Here is a 22,996-nt window from a genome sequence, read left to right as displayed (position 1 = left end):
AAACCTCACTGTATGCTTTATTCATTGCAGCAAACCCCATTTGTGTAGATTACAGTACGGAAAAAATTTTGGAATTTTTAGAAATATTTTCGTCCTTCACCCTGTCGTTCCCCCTTGAGTTGTTCTCCAGGCGATTCTTGAAAAAATGTGTACATCATTAACGTGATTTCCAAATTCGCCCGCTCATCTTCAACATTACACAAGCATCCTTCGTACACTCGATACATTTTCTTTGGTATCAAATTTAAATGGGCACATGACGAGAATAGAATGTTAACCTCAGTTCTTTATGTGCGCACAGGACAAAGAAACAAGTCCACAAACTGCTTCAGGTGTACCACATCCAGACGATGTAACTCATGAATGAGTTGCGGAGATATTGATGTCTATGTTTTGCTCGCTGTTCAAATAATGTTCAAATGTGTGTGAATTCCTAAGGGACCAAACTACTGAGGTGGTCGGACCCTAGACTTACACACTACTTAAACGACCGAACGAGGTGGCTCAGTGGTTAGCACACTGCACTCGCATTCGGGAGGGCTTCGGTTCAGTCCCGCGTCCCGCCATCCTGATTCAGGTTTTCCGTGATTTCGCTAAATCGCTCCAGGCAAATGCCTGGATGGTTCCTTCGAAAGAGCACGGCCGACTTCCTTCCCCGTCCCTCCCTAATCCGATAAGACCGATGATCTCGCTGTTTGGTCTCTTCCCCCAAACAACCCAACTCACTTCTTAAACTAACTTAAACTGAGAACAACACACACAGCCATGCCCAAGGGAGTACTCGAACCTCCGGCGGGAGGGGCAGCGCAGATTGCGCCTCAAACGACGCAGGTACTCCGCGCTGTTACTCGCTGTTCCAAATAGTCCTAGATATTTTCTATAAGATTAAGAATGGGTTATTTAGCATGTCATCTGGGTGCGGTAGGGTTCCAGGCACGCGTAGGAACAGTACTGTGAACACAGTCGTTAGTTTGGAAGACGAGACTATCCACAGCATAGCCATCACGTAGCTGTAGAAGAAAGAGGAACGTTTTGTTACTGAGAATGTTGAAATAACATCGCTACGTTGACGGTGAGTGCGATTAATGGAGCGAAAAACATCTCAAAAATATCACAGAAAGCACACACTACTTCAAAGTAATCGGTTAGAAATTTATAAACTGGTGACAAAAGTCATGGGATAATGATATGCGCGATGGCGGTAGTACCTCGTACACAAGATATAAAACGCAATGCATTGACTGAGCTGTCATTTGCATTCAGGTGATTCATGTATAAGGGTTTCCGACGTGAGTATGGCCATTCGACGGGAATTAACAGACTCTGAACGTGGAATTAACAGTCTTTGTACGTGGAATGGTATTTCGAGCTAGACGCATGGGGAATTGCATTTCGGCAATCGTTAGAGAATTCAATATTCCGATATCCAAAGTGTCGAAAGTGTTCCGAGACTACCAAATTTCAGGCATTACCTCTCACCACGAACAACGCTGTGGCCGACGGCCTTCATTTAGCGACAAACAACGATGGAATTGTCACCGGGCCAGCAGTGTTCGTGATTGATTTGTAGAACATTCTGGACAGTTCGAGCTCGTGGTTTAGTCACCCAGATCACCCGACATGGATCCCATCGAATATTTATAGGACATAATCGAAAGTTCAGTTCGTGCACAAAGTCTTGCATCGGCAACATTTTCGATATTGTAAATAGCTATAGAGGAAGCATGACTATATATTCTTGCAGGAGGCTTAAAACGACTTGTTGAGTCCACGCCACGCTGCACTACGCCCGGCAAGAGGAGATCCGACACGATATCAGGAGGTGTCCCATGACTTTTGTCACCTCAGCAAGGTTGATTCGTTGCAACTTTCTTTTTTAACATCTTTCGAGACATTAAAGATATTAATGACGCCTCCTAGATCATCAGCAAGAAGAGGTTATGACACAGCGACTAAAAGTGTTCAACAAGGCACAGGTGTCAAATAAATTCTATTTTTTCTCGAAAAGGTTTTGAAATGATTTACGGTCTAAGTTACATATATGTAGAGGAAGATAAACTCAACATTTTGATGTAAGGAACCGGTGCTTAGAAACAATTGTTTTAGGAGGGGTGAGGACCTGAATGAGCAATGCTTGTGATGTGACTGTTTGCACACTGCTGAAGTCTTACGTGGATGTTGTATAGTCAAATTTCAAAAGTTGATAAAAAAATTGATGCTGGTCATTTCACACGGGGACCTTAGATAGTCTCTCTCTCTCTTACATTTGCAACATATTTATGGGATCCGTAAGTTAATGCTCCGATATTAGTATCCTGAACTGAACGCTTAGTAAGTGTAAAACGACCGGAACGTTTCAATAGAAATATCGGTAACTCACTGTGTACCGTAAGAATCTTACAATCGTTAAGTTCCTTTTTCGATTTTCGCAGGTAGCAATGTTTTATAATTTTATTTGGCTTCTATATTTCTTATCAAATGGAGAAGCTACTTAACAAATATATTATAATAATTTTAATAAAAGGAACATGTTATTTTTAATTAATAATCACTTGAAAATAAATTAAATTATATATATAATGTTTGTGTGTATTAGCCTAATAACACTGTTCATACTCTAGAAACAAGACAGTATTTTATTTTCTATTCGATGTTTCGCATTTTTGCATCACACTTTAATTTATTGTGACTACTCGCTTTTTCATGCGATTAGAATTAAAAGCCGGCAGGAGTGGCCGAGCGGTTCTAGGCGCTACAGTCTGGAACCGCGTGACCGCTACGGTCGCAGGTTCGAATCCTGCCTCGGGCATGGATGCGTGTGATGTCCTTGGATTAGTTAGGTTTAAGTAGTTCGAAGTTCTAGGGCACTGATGACTTCAGAAGTTAAGTCCCATAGTGCTCAGAGCCATTTGAACCATTTTGATTAGTATTAAAAAATAAAACGATCTTATTCTATTAAAAAGTGTGATTAAATTTATTAATTAACATTTTCATTTTATAATGAACATAAATTTAACTAAAAGAAAAAATGTTGCTATCAGCGTTACCAGTATGTCCTCAGCTACCAGTAAATATATTATAGCGCTCGAAATGTTTTGCAATTAACAGCACTCTGATTTGAGCTGAAAATATTTGGAGGCCTCATGTATCGAAAAAAAGTTCGTCCCTGTAATATTGCGTTGGATAGTCCGAACTCTGTGTTCAACAGGAAGGAGGCCCACTTTTTTGAGCTAAGCTGAATATGTAACGTGTATGAGTTCGGTGAAAATTGCCTGAAAATATTCCCCCTCTTATACAAAATTTTGACCCGTGAAAGAAAAATAACGCGCTTAGCTGCTCTTTGACTGATATGCTTAGAAGTAGGAAAGACTTCATAGTGTAATGAATAACTTAATGGCAGCTGAAACATATACTCAGGTGAACGTGTGTTCACTGCGACTTACAATCAGCACATTCTAATCGCCTAATAAGATCTACAAGTACATTTTTACCCTTTCTTATATATAGGATAAGTGCACTGAGGATGTGAAATCCTAACACCTATTCACAAAAATCGCTCCACACATATTCAGGATCAGCAGGAATTCTTTAAATTCTCAGCACATAAACCTACCTTATATTTGCTGAAAAATGCATGCAAAGAATTTGAAAATACTTCTGGTGATGACAGCCAACTGCCCTGCCGCAGTGGTAACACCGGTTCCCGTCAGATCACCGAAGTTAAGCGCTGTCGGGCTGGGCTAGTACTTGGATGGGTGACCATCCGGTCTGCCGAGCGCTGTTGGCAAGCGGGATGCACCCAGCCCTTGTGAGGCAAACTGAGCAGCTACTTGATCGAGAAGTAGCGGCGCCGGTCTCGTCTACTGACATACGGCCGGGAGAGCGATGTGCTGACCACGTGCCCCTCCGTATCCGCTCCCAGTCACGCCAATGGTCTGAGGATGACACGGCGGCCGGTCAATACCGTTTCGCCTTCATGGCCTCTTCGGGGGGAGTTCAGTTCAGTTCTAACGACGGCAGCTCATCTGAAAAATGATTGTCATGAAGGCAGGGCGTGTCTAGTGAATTGAATGTTAATTTTCAGAAATAACTATTGAATTAAAATAACTGAGTAGTAATTTGGAGTAATATCTGTTTATTACTCAGTAAACAAGCGAGAAATTGCAAGGTTACATTTGTTTTCTGACGGACCACGTGGAGAACAGTTCCACTATGCATTTGAATTAGTGCAAAAAGGAGTCCCATAAACCTTTTAATTCCTCTAGTAATAATGAATGCCAACGCCCGTGCCGCAGTTGTAACACCAGTTCCCGTCAGATCACCGAAGTTAAGTTCTGTTCGGCTGGGCTAGCACTTGCATGGGTGACCATCCGGTCTGCCGAGTGCTGTTTCCAAGCGGGGTGCACTCAGCCCTTGTGAGACCAACTGAGGAGCTACTTGATTGAGAAGTAGCGGCTCCAGTCTTGTTAACTGAAATACGGTCGGGAGAGCGATGTGCTGACGACATGCCCCTCCATATCCGTGTCCAGTGATGCCTGTGGGCTGAGGATGACACGGCGGCCGGTCGGTACAGTTGGGCCTTCCAAGGCTTGTTCGGACGGAGGGAGAAAGAGAGAGAGTAGTAATGAATACGTGGGATAGCAAACTGTGCGTGGGTTACATTTAGGCTAGCCGCAGTGACCGAGCGGTTCTAGGAGCTTCAGTCTGGAACTGCACGACCGCTACGATCGCAGGTTCGAATCCTGACTCGGGCATGGATGTGTGTGATGTCCTTAGGTTAGTTAGGTTTAAGTAGTTCTAAGTCTATGGGACTGATGACCTCAGATGTTAAGTCCCATAGTGCTCAGAGCCATTTGAACCATTTTTTTTTTTGGTTACATTCACGGATGCGTAAATAAAATACCGTATCGATACTTAAACTTGGAACAAAGCCTCTCTCTTTGAACAACGTTTTTAACTTGATCACAAGGATGGTACAGCTATAAAACTTAAAACTCTGCGAATGAAATATTAGGTCAATGAATACATGCAATCCATGATCTCACAATAAGCTCCTGTATGTTGCATCACTCAAAATGACCATCGAAGTTAAACATCAGAGTCATCAAAATAGTGCATATAGCACACTCGTAATGAATCTAGACCCCGTACTCCCATAAACAGAAGTGGCACTTTCCGGTCATCTACTCGGGCACGCTGTTCAAATCTGCGATGATGACATTGTATATAGCGACTCGTAGAGGTATACCTTCACTATGTAGCATTCAATGTGTGGCATTCGTAACAGGCGAAACCCTGTTCAGTGTAGCTTTGCACCTCGCCAGGGACTAATGTCTTGCACAAAGATAAATTATTTCAATGAAGTTCTCCAAAGGGCAGCTTTCAAAGAACATTAGGTCCAAATGCTTACACAATTTGTCCATGATATACAGGTAAAACTACTTCTCCACTAGTTCTCTCTACACTGCATTCCAAGAAGTGAGAATTTGACGGGCAGTTCAGCTGGTTCTTACTGACGAATCTTCTCCCACACAATTCAACACCAACTCCTCCAATTCTACTGTACTACAATACTCCACGTCGAGAGCTTTAACAAGCTCTGTCACTTGAACGACGCAGTTTCTGGAAAGCGTCCAACTACGGCGATATTTGTCTTCCAGTCAGGATAATACCGGTGGAGAATCCTTTCAAAATTCATTCATATATCCGGGCATTACCTCCTGCTGCACCATACAGTAAACGCACGTCTGAAGGTTTCTGCAACGAGTTCGAAACACAGCCACGCATCGTATGCAGCGGTATACTCCACCGTGAACGCACCGCAGAAGATGTGTATTGTTTTGAAGGTAGCATGACCGAGGTTAACGTAGCCGACAGTAGTTTGTTATCAACCATTATGATTTTACAAACACGTGTCACGCATGTATTTCTCGTTCAGAAGCTCTTATCGACTTAAATTTGAGTCTCAGAACACTTGTTCCACATATCAAAATTCTTTTTAAGGTTATCCACGTCTGTCGAATTTGTGTGAAAAATTATTCTCCGTTAATACGAGGGCGTGCTGGCGAGCCTCCAAATTTTTTATCTGCAAACTCTTCAAACATTTTACATAAAACAAACGTATTAACTTTTTACATCTTTATTCTTACGTCCACATATTTATTTCTCAACATGATCACTCTGGCAACGACTACATTTTTCTTAAATCCGTTGGAATTCGATTACTCGATAAATAGTACAATTCTCAAGACTGTTAATTCAACTAAGTACCTGGGTGTTAAAATTACGAACAATTTCAGTTGGAAAGACCACATAGGTAATATTGTGTGAAGGCGAGCCAAAGGTTGCGTTTCATTGGCAGGACACTTAGAAGATGCAACAAGTCCACTAAAGAGACAGCTTACACTACACTCGTTCGTCCTCTGTTAGAACATTGCTGCGCGGTGTGGGATCCTTACCAGGTGGGATTGACGGAGGACATCGAAAGGGTGCAAAAAAGGGCAGCTCGTTTTGTATTATCACGTAATAGGGTAGAGAGTGTGGCAGATATGATACGCGAGTTGGGATGGAAGTCATTAAAGCAAAGACGTTTCTCGTCGCGGCGAGATCTATTTACGAAATTTCAGTCACCAACTTTCTCTTCCGAATGCGAAAATATTTTGTTGAGCCCAACCTACATAGGTAGGAATGATCATCAAAAGAAAATAAGAGAAATCAGAGCTCGAACAGAAAGGTTTAGGTGTTCGTTTTTCCCGCCCGCTGTTCGGAAGTGGAATGCTAGGGAGATAGTATGATTGTGGTTCGATGAAGCCTCTGCCAAGCACTTAAATGTGAATTGCAGAGTAATCATGTAGATGTAGATGTAGAAAGGAAGACCAGTTTGTTGATAGCGTCGCTGTAGAATGACTTTGTTGACGGAGCAAAAACCTCATATCTGCTTGCACCCCATCATCACTGTCAAAGTGATGTCCTCGAAGGCGTACTTTAAGTGCTGGAAACAGATGAAAATCGGATGGGGCCAAGTGGAGACTGTATGGAGGAACTAAGACGGTGAACCCAAGGCGTCATTTTGTTGTAGACGTCGCAGCGATCGAGTGTGATCTGGCATTGTCATCTTGAAGGAGAGGGTTCTCCATGTTTGGATGAACTCTGAATTCGAGACTCGATTACAGCACGCTGTTTCTCACGCACCTACATATCTACGTTACATACCGCCATATTACACGCTACAATCCAGAGCCCCTCCAGCCGCAGAGGGATTCAAATACAGGGTGAACATGAATAAAACCGGCAAACTGCAGGGGGCCGATTCTTGACCGGAAATGGAGAAAAAAAGGTCTTATGAACATGTGCCCCGAAGTGCATCGTTGCCAGTTTTCATTCTCCATATGTGAAAGTTTTATAGTGTGTAGCTACATCCTTCCCGCTTGTTTTCAAACTTAGTTCAACCTGTTCCCGTGAGTGGCACCGTCACAGCATGTCCTCAAGGTGGCTGCTACACTTGACGTTCGTCAGAAGCAACGTGCTGTCATAGAATTCCTCTGCTGTGAAAACGATACAGTGGGAAACATCCACAAGAGGTTGAAAAAGGTGTATGGACCATCTGCTGTCGATCGCAGTACAGTTAGTCGGTGAGCAAGCAGGTTACGTGATGAAAGCGGGCACGGCAATATTGAGGATTGCTCTCGCAGCGGCAGCCCTCGTAATGCACACACTCCGGACAATGTGCAGAGAGTTAACGAATTGGTGGCTGCTGACAGGCACATCACAATGAACGAATTGTCACGCTACGTTGTGATATGGGAAGAAAGTGCTTGCAGAATACTGAAAGTGTTGGCGTTAAAAAAGGTTTGTGCCAGGTGGGTTCCCAGGATGTTGACAGTGGCTCACAAAGAAACAAGAAAAACGGTATGCAGCGAACTTTTGGAACAGTACGAGAATGGTAGAGATGAAATTCTTGGAAGAATTGTGACAGGTGATGAAACGTGGCTCCATCATTTTTCACCAGAGACGAAGAGGCAATCAGTGGAACGACATCATGCAAATTCACCCAAGAAAAAAAAAATTCAAAACCACACCCTCTGCTGGAGAAGTTCTGGCTACAGTGTTTTTCGGTTCCGAAGGACCCTTGCTTGTGGACATAATGCCAAGTGGAGCTACCATAAATTCTGATGCATATGTGACGACATTTAAGAAACTTCAAACTCTACTGAGTCGTGTTCGACCACATCGGCAAAAGCTGGATGTTTTGCTGTTGCACGACAATGCACGGCCATATGTCAGTCAAAAACCATAGAAGCGATCACAAAACTCGGATGGACGACACTGAAAAACCAGCCTTATAGTCCTGACCTAGCTCTAAGTGACTATCATCTCTCTGAGAAACTGAAAGTCTCTCTTCGTGGAACAAGGTTTGAAGATGATGACTCCCTTGTGCACGCTGCCAAACAGTGGCTCCAACAGGTTGGTCCAGAATTTTACCGTGCGGGTATAGAGGCGCTGGTTCCAAGATGGCGTAAGGCAGTTGAGAGGGATGGAAATAATGTGAAGAAATGAAAATATTGCTCCTAAAGCATGTATCTATACACTGCAAAACTTTCAAACATCTAGAATAAAAGATTGATTTTAAAAAAGTGTGCATTTCTTTTGGAGTGACCCTCGTACTAGGGTTCGTCTCAATATCCTATAGAACTCGGCCCTCCAAATCTCTGTTCACACAATCCGTCGCCTTCCTGCACGGTCGTCTATCTGTAAGGAGCCATGATCACACTAACACCCAAAAAGGACTTGAAATGTTGTGTGATATGATTGGTGTTTACGAGAGTACATGTTTTGGCATAGCCGTGGTGCTTCTCGACCGTTTTCATTTGCTTGGCCGTACACAGACACCATCTCGGCTTGTTCCCGACATGAATACCAGACCATTCTGCTGCTTACAGTACGCTGCCTCAACCACACAGCCCGCAACACACGAGGAACACACGGCACGTGGTCAGAGGTGCTATCTACCGTGGAAACAATGAATTTCCGGACACACGTTCATAGGATCTTTTCTCCTCCATTTCCTGTGAGGAATCTGTGTCTGCAGTAGAGATGGGCAAACTGAAACACGTAACTGTTTCGAAACAAATGAAACAGTACAACATAATGTTTCGATACGCTGTTTCGAAACAGTGAAACAGTTTGTGTTTCGTAATTTAATAAACCTACACATTTTATCATCTTGAATGTCTAGTGTATAAGTATGTCCATATAAATGAGGCGCGAGAGCGCTAATCATATCGCAGAAAGTATGAAACTATCACTTAGGCGTCTTGGCAGTTTCGTATTTCATGCAGCAAATGCGCTGTTTTCGTGTCGTGTGGCTCTGAGCACTATGGAACTTAACATCTGTGGTCATCAGTCCCTTAGAACTTAGAACTACTTAAACCCAACCAACCTAAGGACATCACACACATCCATGCCCGAGGCAGGATTCGAACCTGCGACCGTAGCGGTCGCGCGGTTCCAGACTGTTGCGCCTAGAACCGCTCGGCCACCCCGGCCGGCCTCGTGTCGTGTGACTTTCATACTTTTCAATTGGCTGAGGACAGCCATAGCTGAAGACAGAAGAAGCACCACGAACAGAACTGGAGGTGGGAGCAAACTGCAGAAACAACAGATATGCTACTGGGATCCCACATTCCGTTAGTATGGGTAATATACCCATCCTGCTAATTTCCATGCACACAAAGGGAATCATTGTGGATAATAGGCACAGTGACTATAGACTCACAAATAATGCTAAATAATTCGAATAAATAACAAAATATAACAGAAAAAAATTTTGTTTCAAGGTGTTTAGAACCGTTACTGTAAATTCACCATGCTTCCCAACCCTTCCCGTTCACCATTACACTATCAGTAATATGTCAAACAGATTGCTTGCAATTATACCTACATCAAATTTGTATATATGTCTAATTGTCACTCACGCCTTTTTCTTATTCAAAATGTTGTAGGCTTACTTGCGTTTCTTAATATGATTACTGTACATGAACAGAGAAGCGTATGTTATAAAAAAGTGTAATTTAACTGAATGATTTTCACATATTTATTGTTTTGAATGTGAATAGTATGTGTTGTTTCATTGTTTGGTTAGTGTTTATGAAGCACATGTTACGCCATTTCGGAATAGGACAGTCAGTTAGAAACGAAACTTTATTTTCGGATATCTTAAGCTTCATGCTATTGCTTGTCAAAAAGATTTCGACACTCTTGAAAGTGTGTCACGAAGTGGTATGTTGTGTTTCAGTACCTGTGCCGAGCCCGAATCTCGTCCGACACAGAGCGGAATGAAACATCACTGTTTCGATATAATTAGTCCGTTCCAAGCACACGTGGACTGAAACAGCCTTATTTTGAAACAACGATACAGTTTCTGTGTCTGGCTCGATATCGAATCTGGTCCGGTTATCCGAGACAGGGGCGGAACGAAACACCACTGTTCCGAAACAGTGAACCACAGCCGTTCCGAAACACTGAAACAGTTTCACGTATCGATACACTGTATCGAAACATAGAAGCAGTGGTCAAGTCTAGTCTGCAGTTTGTCGGTTTTCTTAACGATCACTCTGTATGTAGAGATGATGAATAAATATGTAGAATGTTATTAATGTTGGTTTATTTAAGAAGCTTTATGAGTTTTCACGTGACAAATTCGGAGGCAGTACATTTGAGCACGCCCTCGTATTACGATTCTTGTATCTCCTGTTGAAATGAAGGCTACCTTTCTCGCAGAAAGGGTTGTGGTACCTCAATCGCTCGCATATATGCCTGTTGGAAAAGTGAACCTCGCATTAGTGAAAAATGAAAAATTCGCATGGAGAATCTGTACTTTACGACGAAAGTTATGTTTCACAGCTACAAATGAAGTGTATGACAAAAAAGTAAATCTGATCTCTACCTAAAGGTTGGTTTGAGCTGTATAGTGCCTTAATGGACATGGTTCCGCTGAAGCCCGTTTTCTGACCTCTGGACTGACTTACGCAGCCAGTTATAGAAGAACAGGCAGTTTAGCGTGGACTGTGAACCGTGAGGCTACTTCGGATTTCCACCTATACGGGGTGTTCAAAAAGTCTCACCGCAGTGCCGTATGATTGTTAGCCGCGCGTGCCGTGTGATTGTTCGCTTGCCTGGGTTACTTCCCTTCAAGTGGACTCTCCCAACATTCCACTGTTTCGTTTATCTCAGCCAGCGTCAGTAGTATCGTTGGTGTGTGTCGTTACGTGTTGACGTGAACGTTTAAGTTTAGTCCCTTTGTTAGTTTGTTTCGTTTTTGTCACTGTTAAAATGCAAACCATTGAAGAAAGTGTGTTTTTAGTCGAACAAGTGTTCAAAGCTGGCGGTAAATACACAGTTTCAGTTTGTCAAACATTTAATTCAGTTTTACCGGAGACAACACTCCCACATCGCGATACTGTGCGAGATTTGATTAACAAATTTCGAAGTACGGGTTCAGTGACAGATGCACCGATAAGTGGTCGTCCTAGCGTTTTGTCTGAGGATGAACTACTCGATATTTCCGATAAAATGTCCATGAGTCCGAACAAGTCAGTAAGAAAACTCGCCCAGGAAATCGATGTTAGTGTAGGAACGGCCCACACAGCTATCTATAAGGAAAAAATTAGAACTTTTCCCATACAGAGTGATAGTCGTGCAAGAACTGAAAAATACTGATCATGGCAAGAGACTGCATTATTGTCAATGGTTCAAAATTTTCGTTCAACAAAATGGAAGGGATATTCTTAATGAAACATTTTTCACTGATGAGGCGTGGTTTCATTTATCCCGGTACATGAACACGCAAAATTCTCGTATATGGAGTACTGCAAATCCATTGCGTATTCACGAGGAACCACTTCATTCTGTGAAAATAGGAGTTTGGATTGCAATTTCTAGACGTCGGATTGTGGGTCCCATATTTTTCAATGAAGCGATAAACGCACAACGATACTGCAGTGATAATCTGTACCAGTTCATAGAAGAACTTGTGTTATGTGAAATACTATACGGTTATCTTCAACAAGATGGTGCAACCGCACATACAGCTCGCTTTTCAATGTCACTGCTTGCTGATGGTTTTGGTGATGGCATAATTTCACAGGGACTTTGGCCTCCATGATCGCCTGACCTAACACCACCTGACTTTTTCCTCTGGGGTGCAGCGAAAGCAACTGTCTATAAAAACCGTCCAAAATCGATCGATGAATTGAAAACTGCGATATCCACTTTCACTGCTTCTGTTACAGCAGAAATGTTCCAACTTGTGTTAGGAAACATGATTAGATGAACAGTAATATCGGAAATTGGGTCCGCCTTGCTGCAAAACACCTTGTTATTCGTTTATTTCTTTATCCTCCAAAACTAGTTTCGGCGACAAATATCACCATCATCATATTTATCGCCGAAACTAGTTTGGGAGAATTAAGAAATAAACGAATAACAAGGTGTTTTGCAGCAAGGCGGACCCAATTTATTATTACTGTTTTTCTATGCAAACACGGACCTAATGAAAGAGTTCCAAGATAAAATCATGATCAGATGAATTGAATTGTGTATTCAACAACGATGGAGGGGGGGGGACACTTTCAACATGTAATGTGAAAATTTGTAAGTAAAAATGAATATTCAATAAATTAATAACTTGTATTTCACTGAGTTTCATTTCGGTATACAGGGTGTTACAAAAAGGTACGGCCAAAGTTTCAGGAAACATTCCTCACACGCAAAAAAAGAAAATATGTTATGTGGACATGTGTCCGGAAACGCTTATTTTCCATGTTAGAGCTCATTTTATTACTTCTCTTCAAATCACATTAATCAGGGATGGAAACACACAGCAACGGAACGTACCAGCGTGACTTCAAACACTTTGTTACAGGAAATGTTCAAAACGTTCTCCATTAGCGAGGATACGTGCATCCACCCTCCGTCGCATGGAATCCCTGATGCGCTGATACAGCCCTGGAGAATGGCGTACTGTATCACAGCCGTCCACAATACGAGCACGAAGAGTTTCTACATTTGGTACCGGGGTTGCGTAGACAAGAGCTTTCAAATGCTCCCATAAATGAAAGTCAAGAGGGTTGAGGGCAGGAGAGCGTGGAGGTCATGGAATTGGTCCGCCTCTACCAATCCATCGGTCACCGAATCTGTTGTTGAGAAGCGTACGAACACTTGGACTGAAATGTGCAGGAGCTCCATCGTGCATGAACCACATGTTGCGTCGTACTTGTAAAGGCACATGTTCTAGCAGCACAGGTAGAGGATCCCGTATGAAATCATGATAACGTGCTCCATTGAGCGTAGGTGGAAGAACATGGGGCCCAATCAAGACATCATCAACAATGCCTGCCCAAACGTTTACAGAAAATCTGTGTTGATGACGTGATTGCACAATTGCGTGCGGATTCTCGTCAGCCCACACATGTTGATGGTGAAAATTTACAATTTGATCACGTTGGAATGAAGCCTCATCCGTAAAGAGAACATTTGCACTGAAATGAGGATTGACACATCGTTGGATAAACCATTCGCAGAAGTGTACCCGTGGAGGCCAATCAGCTGCTGATAGTGCCTGCACACGCTGTACATGGTACGGAAACAACTGGTTCTCCCGTAGCACCCTCCATACAGTGACGTGGTCAACGTTACCTTGTTTAGTAGCAACTTCTCTGACGCTGACATTAGGGTTATCGTCAACTGCACGAAGAATTGTCTCGTCCATTGCAGGTGTCCTCGTCGTTCTAGGTCTTCTCCAGTCGCGAGTCATAGGCTGGAATGTTCCGTGCTCTCTAAGACGCCGATCAATTGCTTCCAACGTCTTTCTGTCAGGTCACCTTTTTTCTGGAAATCTGTCTCGATACAAACGTACGGCGCCTCAGCTATTGCCCCGTGCTAATCCATACATCAAATGGGCATCTGCCAACTCCGCATTTGTAAACATTGTACTGACTGCAAAACCACGTTCGTGATGAACACTAACCTGTTGATGCTACGTACTGATGTGCTTGATGCTAGTACTGTAGAGCAATGAGTCGCATGTCAACAGAAGCACCGAAGTCAACATTACCTTCCTTCAATTGAGCCAACTGGCGGTGAAACGAGGAAGTACAGTACATACTGATGAAACTAAAAAGGGTTCTAACACGGAAATTAAGCGTTTCCGGACACATGTCCACATAACATCTTTTCTTTATTTGTGTGTGAGGAATGTTTCCTGAAAGTTTGGCCGTACCTTTTTGTAACACCCTGTATTCACTGCGGCATAAGGCTCGAGCGGCTAACAATTATACGGCACTGCGGAGAGACTTTTTGAACACCCCGTACAAGTCGTTGCGAGAGACTGAACGAGGAATAAATGGCAGAAGGAAACCTTGGCCCGATTTTTGGTCAAATAGAGACACACTAAGGCACCGAGTCGAAAACAATTTCGAAATGTCAGCCTACCAGCGAGTAGGTGGGCTATGTTTCTTGTCGGTATTCACTAGGAAAGGGAAGGGAGGGAGAGAGATCAGTGTGTTACGTCCCGTCAGTGTCTAGGCCACTAACGGCAGCTGGTGTTCTGGGCCTCAACTGCTGCCATCTGCGTTCTTAGTTGACGGACTGAGTGGCTGCCAGAGCTGAGGCAGGAGATGGCCGAACTGTGGTTCCCTATACCCACCGGAGTACACTCTGTCACGTGTGGTCTGCCGGCTGCTACCTGCTGCGACGTTCTTTCAGCGCACGCAGGCTTTGTGTCGCAGTGCCGCTGCGTCCGCTTTTGTTGCGTCCACATTATTCTGCGCTCTGTTTGCTCCACTCTGCCTCCTCCCGGGAACACTGTTCACATTCTCTTCTCTGTTCCTGACACCACACACTGCACTGTCTATTCACCTTACGCAACCGGAAGACTGCAGTCCCAAATACTATGACGTACTTATGCGTCAACTTTTAACGACCATCCTGTCACTACTAGTTATTAGCAAATATCGGCACACGCTTGCTGTAAAAAGAGAAGCGCTTGATTTTATTTTGTAGTGCAACACTGTTTTACTTTCAGGACAACAGGAAACGTCCTTTTTCAAACATCCTACGTACACAACAGAAAACAAAAGGCGATGTTACACAGTTAACAATATAATTGTACGTGAAGCAACAACTGGTTACATGGTTTGCGTCAAACAGTTTTGTGTGTCCGAAACAAAAATCTAATATGGACGTTTGTACATCTACATCTACATAGATACTCCGCAAGCCACCTTACCACTACTAGCCATTTCCTTTCCTGTTCCACTCGCAAAAAGAGCGAGGGTAAAGCGACTGTCTATGAGGTGCGACAATAAAGTTATGAGACTGATGTGAAAAAAAAAATGTTGCTTACCGTTTTAGTCAAGTTTACTGTTGTCTCCTTCATAGTAGTTCCCTTCTGGTTGCACAACTTTTTCCAGCACTTCTGCCATTGATAGTAACATTTCTGGAACTGATCTTCTGTAATATCCTCCAAGACCCTCGTCACAGCTTTTTTGACATCTTGCGTTGTTTGAAAATGGTGTCCCTTGACCGCCGTTTTGACTCTTGAAAATGGAAAAGTCACACGGAGTGATATATGGTGAATAAGGTGGCTGTGGTAGTACTGAAATTTGTTTTGAGGTTAAAAATTGCAGTACTGACAGGGCAGTATGGGATGGCGCATTATCGTGATGCAGAATCCAATTATCAGCAATGTTGGTACGGACACGAAGAACTCTTTTACACCCGCGCGGGATTATCCGAGTGGTCTAGGGCGCTGCAGTCAAGGACTGTGCGGCTGGTCCCGGCGGAGGTTCGAGTCCTCACTCGGGAATGGGTGTGTGTGTTTGTCTTTAGGATAATTTAGGTTAAATAGTGTGTAAGGACTGATGACCTTAGCTGTTAAGTCCCATAAGATTAAAAAAAACTCTTTTACAAAGTCTTTCTAAAATTTCTTGTAGTAATATTGGTTAACTGTTTGTCCAGGAGGCACTCACCCTTTATGAACAATTCCCTAGGAATCAAAGAAGCACACAAGCATGCATTTCGCTTTTGGCTTTGACATGCGAGCTTTTTTTGGTCTGAGTGAACTCTTTGAGCACCATTGCGAAATTTGGCGTTTTTTCTGTGGATATTACTGAAAAAAATACAAATTTCTTCATCAGTGATAACACGGCTCAGCAATTCTAGATTGATTTCTGTTTGCTCTAACAGATCGGCTGCGACATTTTTCCGTGTTTCTCGCTGTTGTGATGTGAGATTTTTGGAGACCAATTTTGCACAGATCTCTCTCATACCAAGATCTTCAGTTATTATTAGACGAACCGTTTCTCGATTGATGTTCAGTTTTTCTACAATCATTTGCACGGATAATCTTTGATCAGATCGTACGAGTTCACGCACCCTGGCCAAGTTGACATCCGTCCGTGAGGTTGATGCTCGTCCACTGCGGTCTTCAGCATCAACATTCGCTCTGCCTTCACTAAGCATTTTATACCAGCGAAAAACTTGCGCTCTTGACATAACCTCCTCTCCAAAAGCCTTCTAAAGCTTACCGTAAGTTTTCGTCGCGTTTTCACCCAATTTAACGCAAAAACAAATGGCATACCGTTGCGCAATATTATGCGGTTCAATTTCCGTGACGAGAGACACAAACACATGTTAACTTATTACAGCACAACTCGCGACTGAGCAGTTGCATCGATGTGCCGCTTGGAGTAGAACCAGCTTATAGACCAAGATCAAGGATATTGTGCCTACGCAAGCCTGCAGGGTTGCCACATCTTGCAAGGAAAATCAGTCTCATTACTTTATTGTCGCACCTCGTATATGCCTCTGTATGAGCCCTAATTTCTCCAATCTTATCTTCGTGGTCCTTACCCACAGCATATTTTGGCGGCAGTAGAATCGTTCGGCAGTCAGCTTCAAATGCAGGTTATCTACATTTTCTCAATAGCATTTCTCGAAAAGAACGCCGCCTTCACTCCAGGGATTCCCGTTTGGTTCCCGAAGCATCACCGAAATACTTACATGCTGTTCGAACCTACTAGTAACGAATGTAGCAGCCCACCTCTGAATTGCTTCGATGTCTCCCTTCAATCAGACCTGATACGGACCCCAAACACTCGAGCAATACTCAAGATAGGCCGCACCAGCGCCCTGTATGCAGTCTCCTGTACAAGTGAACCACTCTTTCCTAAAATTCTCCCAATAAATCGAAGTCGAGCATTCGCCTTCCCTATCTCAACCCCCACATGTTCGTTCCATTTCATATCACTTTGCAACGTTGCGCTCAGATAGTTAAACTCCTTGACTGTGTCAAGCACGACACTAACAATACTGTAACCGAACGTTACACGCTTGATCTTCCTACTCATCCGCATTAACTTACTTTTTTCCAGATATAGAGCTATCTGCCGTTCATCACACCAACTAGAAATTTTATCTAAGTGGTCTTCTATCTTCCTAAAGTCGCTCAACCTCGCATCTTACCTTACACCACAGCATCATCAGCAAACAAACGTAGATTACTGCCGCCGATTATTTCAATGTAATCACAAGCAGGGCGGAAGTATGACTAATTGCAGTCAGCCTAATAGCTATCTCCCTTTTTACTAACAATTATCTATAATTAGATACGCCTTTTAACACGGCAAGGAATATATCAATCAGATTTTATTGAAATAATAGCATTTTCTGAGCGGTTCTAGGCGCTTCAGTCCGGAACCGCGCTGCTGCTGCGGTCGCAGGTTCGAATCCTGCCTCGGGCATGGATGTGTGCGATGTCCTTAGGTTAGTTAGGTTTAAGTAGTTCTAATTTCTAGGGGACTGATGGCCTCAGATATTAAGTCCCATAGTGCTCAGAGCCATTTGAACCATTTAGATTACTGCCCACCCTGTCCAACGTATCCTTCATGTATATAGAGAACAACAGCGGTTCTATCACGCTTCCCTGGGGCACCCCTGACAATACCCTTGTCTCTGATGAACACTCGGCGTCGAGGACAACATACTGGGTTCTATTACTTAAGAAATGTTCGAGCCACTCACATATCTGTGCACTCATTCCATATGGTCGTACCTTCGTTAACAACCTGCAGTGGGGCACCGAGTCAAATGCTTTCCCGAAATCTAGAAATATGGAGTCTGTTTATTGTTCTTCACCCACGGTTCACAGTATTTCACGTCAGGAAGGGGCCAGATGAGTTTCGCACGAGCGATGCTTTCTAAAACCATGCTGATTTGTGGACATAAGCTTCTCAGTTTCAAGAAAGTTTATTATATTCGAACTGAGAATATGTTCAAGGATTCTGCAGCAAACTGAACTTAGGGATAGTGGTCTGCAATTTTGAGAGTCCGTTTTTTACCCTTCTTATATACTGGAGTCACCTGCGCTTTTTTTTCCAGTCGCTTGGGACATTGTGCTGCGCGAGAGGTTCATGACAAAAGCAGGCTAGGTGAGGGTTCAGAAATGGCCCTGAGCACTATGGGACTTAACTTCTGAGGTCATCAGTCCCCTAGAACTTAGAACTACTTAAACCTAACTAACCTAAGGACATCACACACATCCATATCCGAGGCAGGATTCGAACCTGCGACAGTAGTGGTCGCGCGCTTGGTGAGGAGCCTATGCCATAGAGTACTATTTGTAAAACCGAATTGGGATTCCATCCGGCGCCGGCCGTTGTGGCCGGGTGGTCCTGGGCGCTTCAGTCTGGAACAGCGCGACCGCTCCGATCGCAGGTTCGAATCCTGCTTCGAGCATGGATGTATGTGATGTCCTTAGGTTAGTTAGGTTTAAGTAGTTCTAAGTTCTAGGGGACTAATGACCACAGCAGTTAAGTCCCATAGTGCTCAGAGCCATTTGAACCATTTTTTTTATTCCATCCGGACGTGGTGATGTATTTGCTTTCTTTCAGTTGTTTCCCTACGCCATGGGTGCTTACAACTATGCCGTCCATACGAGAGTCTGTCCGATGGTCAAATGACGCTATGTTTGCAAGATTCTCCTGTATGAACGATTTATTTGACGAGAGTCTGTCCGATGGTCAAATGACGCTATGTTTGCAAGATTCTCCTTTATGAACGATTTCTTTGACGTGAAATTTAAAACTTCGGCTTTCGTTTTGCTATCTTCAACTGCCACACCAGACTGGTCAACAAAAGAGTGAATGGAAGCCTTATATCCGCTTACCGATTTTACATAGGACAAGAATTTTCTCGAGTTCTCTGCCAGATATTTTGCTAAGGTGTGACAGTGGTAGTTGTTGTATGCTTCGCACATAGATCAGTGCACAAATCTCTACTAATCTTTGCTTGTCGTCATTTTTGCATGTTGTTAGACCCGTTATTTTCCGTTCTTGCAACAGGAAGGTGATGTGTTGTCCCAACAGGCTAATGCTCACCCACGCACTGCCTGTGAAACTCAACGTGCTCTGAAAGAAGTGCACCAACTTCCCTACCCGGCACGATCCCTGGACATGCCTCCAACCGAGCATGTATTAGGACCGATGGGATGAGAAGTGACTCGTGCGACTCGTTAACCAACAACTCTTACAGAACTACGTGAAATGGTCGAGCAGGCGTGGCATAACGTATCAATGGACGGTATTCGTCATCTGTACGATCGACTGGATGCCGGAGTCAGTGTCAACATTGCCGCCCGTGGAGGCTACACCAGTACTAATATAGGTGTTCCAGCATGGGTCGATATCTATTAGCTCAGAACCGCTTGTGCTATTGATCGGTAAATGTAATCATTTCATATACTCCATATGCACTGTTGCAAGAATAAATATTGAATGAACAGGAAACATGTAAAAGATGTACTAATTTTTTTCCGGCATTGTGTATATGCCATTTTGTGAATGGCATAAATGCAAATTTTCTTATATACGATTTTTGCTGAATAAGCTTGTATTCCTTACACGACAGTGCTATCTATTGTTCTTTAGTGCCATGTGGCGACGTTGCTTTCATTACCTCTCTGTTGCCGCTTGTGGTACAGTTTGCATTTATGCTTAGTAAAAGTAAGGTGAATGCGGTACATTGTATCAACAGTGTCCCAGCAGGTGCAAGTTCTGCTGTCTGTATAACTGTGTTCAGTTTGTCATGTTTATACGTTTCCCATCATGTCCTTCTCCTTTCGCTTTCAGTTTCTTTGGCAACGGCGAAATGCTGAAAAACCTAAGGAAGAAATACAATCCTTATTTTGTGGCAAAGATGTGACTTTCGTAACAACCGCAGAACATGGCTGCGGCGACTCATAAGCGTTTCATGTAATATGGATACCATCTGTGTGACCTGAAGGTGAAAATTTTAATAAACACTTTCCGCGCGCAACAAGTTCACCGTGTCCCGGTAAGACAGTACCGGTACGCTTAGTCCGTGTGTTGGCATCTCCACCTTCGGCGTACATAAGACGTTTTCTTCTATGACACTCCGCCTGCAGCGTCGCAACCCGCCGCTCTGCGTTCGTGGAAGCGGTGGAGCCAGGCGCAGCGCGAGCTATGAAGAGGGAGCGAAAAGGGAAGAAAGGAGACAGACGTCATTGTTTGGCGTTCTGTCGAAGGCGAAGTTATGTGAGTCGGCGCAGCAGCTCTGACTAGACGTTGGTAGGAAAGGTAGTCGGCCTGTGTTTCCGCAGGGACCGTCTCGGTTTTAGGCTTAAGCGACGTAGAAAAATAGCAGAAAACCGAAATTAGGATGGCCAAACTAGTAAATGCCCTTGCTTGCCCCCTCTCCTGTCAACTTTAATTTTTTGCTAGAGGCCATGTCGGATTTTGAACATATCCCGAGCTGTATTGCAGACAAGGGTTCTGTGATGCAGCAGAGTTCTATTCCATCGTCAGTTTTTCCTAAACGTCAAAAAAAAAAAAAAAAAAAATGGTTCAAATGGCTCTGAGCACTATGGGACTCGACTTCTGAGGTCATCAGTCCCCTAGAACTTAGAACTACTTAAACCTAACTAACCTAAGGACATCACACACATCCATGCCCGAGGCAGGATTCGAACCTGCGACCGTAGCGGCCTCGCAGTTCCAGACTGTAGCGCCTATAACCGCACGGCCACTCCGGCCGGCTCCTAAATGTCAATCAGTAGGGTTAAGCAGTAGTGTTTTGAAAGTAGTAGTGCTTTAAGGTCTTCTAGCGTTTTCGTTTATTTAGAAAATACAAACAGTGTACGGCGTGTGGTATTTAGAACCGTACATTGCTTTACAAACCATTCGGAATTTCCATCGATCTGTGTCGAATACACTGGTGGCCGTTGATGTACTTGTGCTACTAGGGACATAGTCACCCCTACACCAGGGTAAGCGCCTTCTGGCGTGTGAGCAGATCTCAGGTCCTCATCAACAACCAATGAGCTGGTGGTGCAAGCCTGTGGCTTAGCTTCTTTTCGTGTTGTATTCAGTGCATAAGGAAACTCATTTTGTATTTTCATGTTTGGTTTCGAGTCTCTTCTTTTTGATTATATTGTGTCATTCCTTATGTTTGAAGGGTTTTTCTTTCTTTTTTGTATTATAAGTATTTCAGTTAATAAAGTAAACAGCCAATCGGTTCCAGAAAATTTATTTAAAATTTCGGCAACTCATTTGCTGTTTACTGTCGTGTAAGGCATCCGTCAAGGATAGCGTAATGAATATGCCTACCAATAATAAAGATCGAAATCGGAAGCTCATTTACAGTGGTTGCGGTATCACTGACGTGCTAGAAGATTCTGGACGTTACAGTTTCGCGCCAACAGTCACGCAATTCCAGATATGTATACTGCGCGCTCCTTCGAGAGGTTGGGGTGAGTCAGTCGGTAGCTTGTGGTCAACGGGGACGGCCCGTCTGCGGCCCAAAAGCGCGGATAAGGAATTTGTTTTCTAGAGTAAAGAGTTTGAAGCTGGTAAGGAAAAGTATTTGAGTCGTGATAGTGATTGAATATTCATGGGAATAATTTTGTGAAGCTGATAGTTAGTTAAGAGCATTCTCAAGATCGCGGAGTGATACATGTGTGGCAGCCATTAGTAGAGAAAAGAATCTGTTACTGGGAGGTGACTATATAAAAGAGAACTATCCTTGCAATGGAAGATTAATTGAAACGCTACCTGTAATTTGGACCAACGTTTGCACAACGAAGTTATCAAGGACACTTTCATATGTAAGCGTGGTTTACGGTCCTGGTTAACCCATAATCAAAGAGTAATAGAGGTTACCAACTACTGAAATAATAATAAAAAGAATTGAGTTACTTCACATTTATTTGAGCGGAATCCATGCACTTGGGGAAAATCTAAACTTAACGAACATCTTCTTTCAAAAATAACAAAATGCATATGAAGCATTAAACTGTCTCAGTTACACATAATAAACACATCTGGCTAACAAGTTACCGGGGAACAAAGTAAAAAAAGATTTTACTTCCAGAGATCGAAACTGAATCGACTTTAAGCGATGAAGCATAAATAAATAACTGCAGTAGTGTTTTGAAAGTAGTAGTGCTTTAAGGTCTTCTAGCGTTTTCGTTTATTTAGAAAATACAAACAGCGTACAATGTTTGGTATTTAGAACCGTAGATTGCTTTACAAACCATTCGGGATTTCCATCAATCTGTGTCGAATACACTGGTGGCCGTTGACGTACTCAGATATGCAGTAGGATTAATACGTACACTAGGTGAGGTAACAAGCAAGACATGGTAACACATGGTTCGCTGTAGTGAGCATCCCTTCCCAAATCGCCAAAGAATTGAAATAACTAAAATAAGATTCATGAATAAACTTTTACGTAAATATCCAAAGCTATCGTTGCGTTCCTAAAATTGACACTGTTGCAGTCTCGCTTAAACTTTTATAGCGAAATGAGAACACCCATCGGTATTCGCCGTACCGGACTCACAACCGCATCTTAATGCTGCAGCCCCGCACCTCCTGTGCTCTTCACACTAATATCGGAGCCTGAATGCTGTCTGAACACA

At 43.3% G+C, this 22,996-nt stretch overlaps 1 protein-coding gene and 1 pseudogene across 2 annotated transcripts in view; both read left to right on the top strand.

The window, feature by feature from the left end:
- The window catches only part of LOC126481064 (neural proliferation differentiation and control protein 1), a 1,141,454-nt gene that overhangs the window by 453,836 nt on the left and 664,622 nt on the right, over window positions 1–22,996 (top strand). The window lies entirely within an intron of this gene.
- On the top strand, window positions 3,670–3,787 carry LOC126482556 (5S ribosomal RNA; annotated as a pseudogene).

This window comes from Schistocerca serialis, chromosome 5 (assembly GCF_023864345.2).
Source record: "Schistocerca serialis cubense isolate TAMUIC-IGC-003099 chromosome 5, iqSchSeri2.2, whole genome shotgun sequence".
Lineage (NCBI taxonomy): Eukaryota > Metazoa > Arthropoda > Insecta > Orthoptera > Acrididae > Schistocerca > Schistocerca serialis.
The sequence above is the reverse complement of the archived record's forward strand: the minus strand, read 5'-3'. Positions and strand labels throughout refer to the sequence as shown.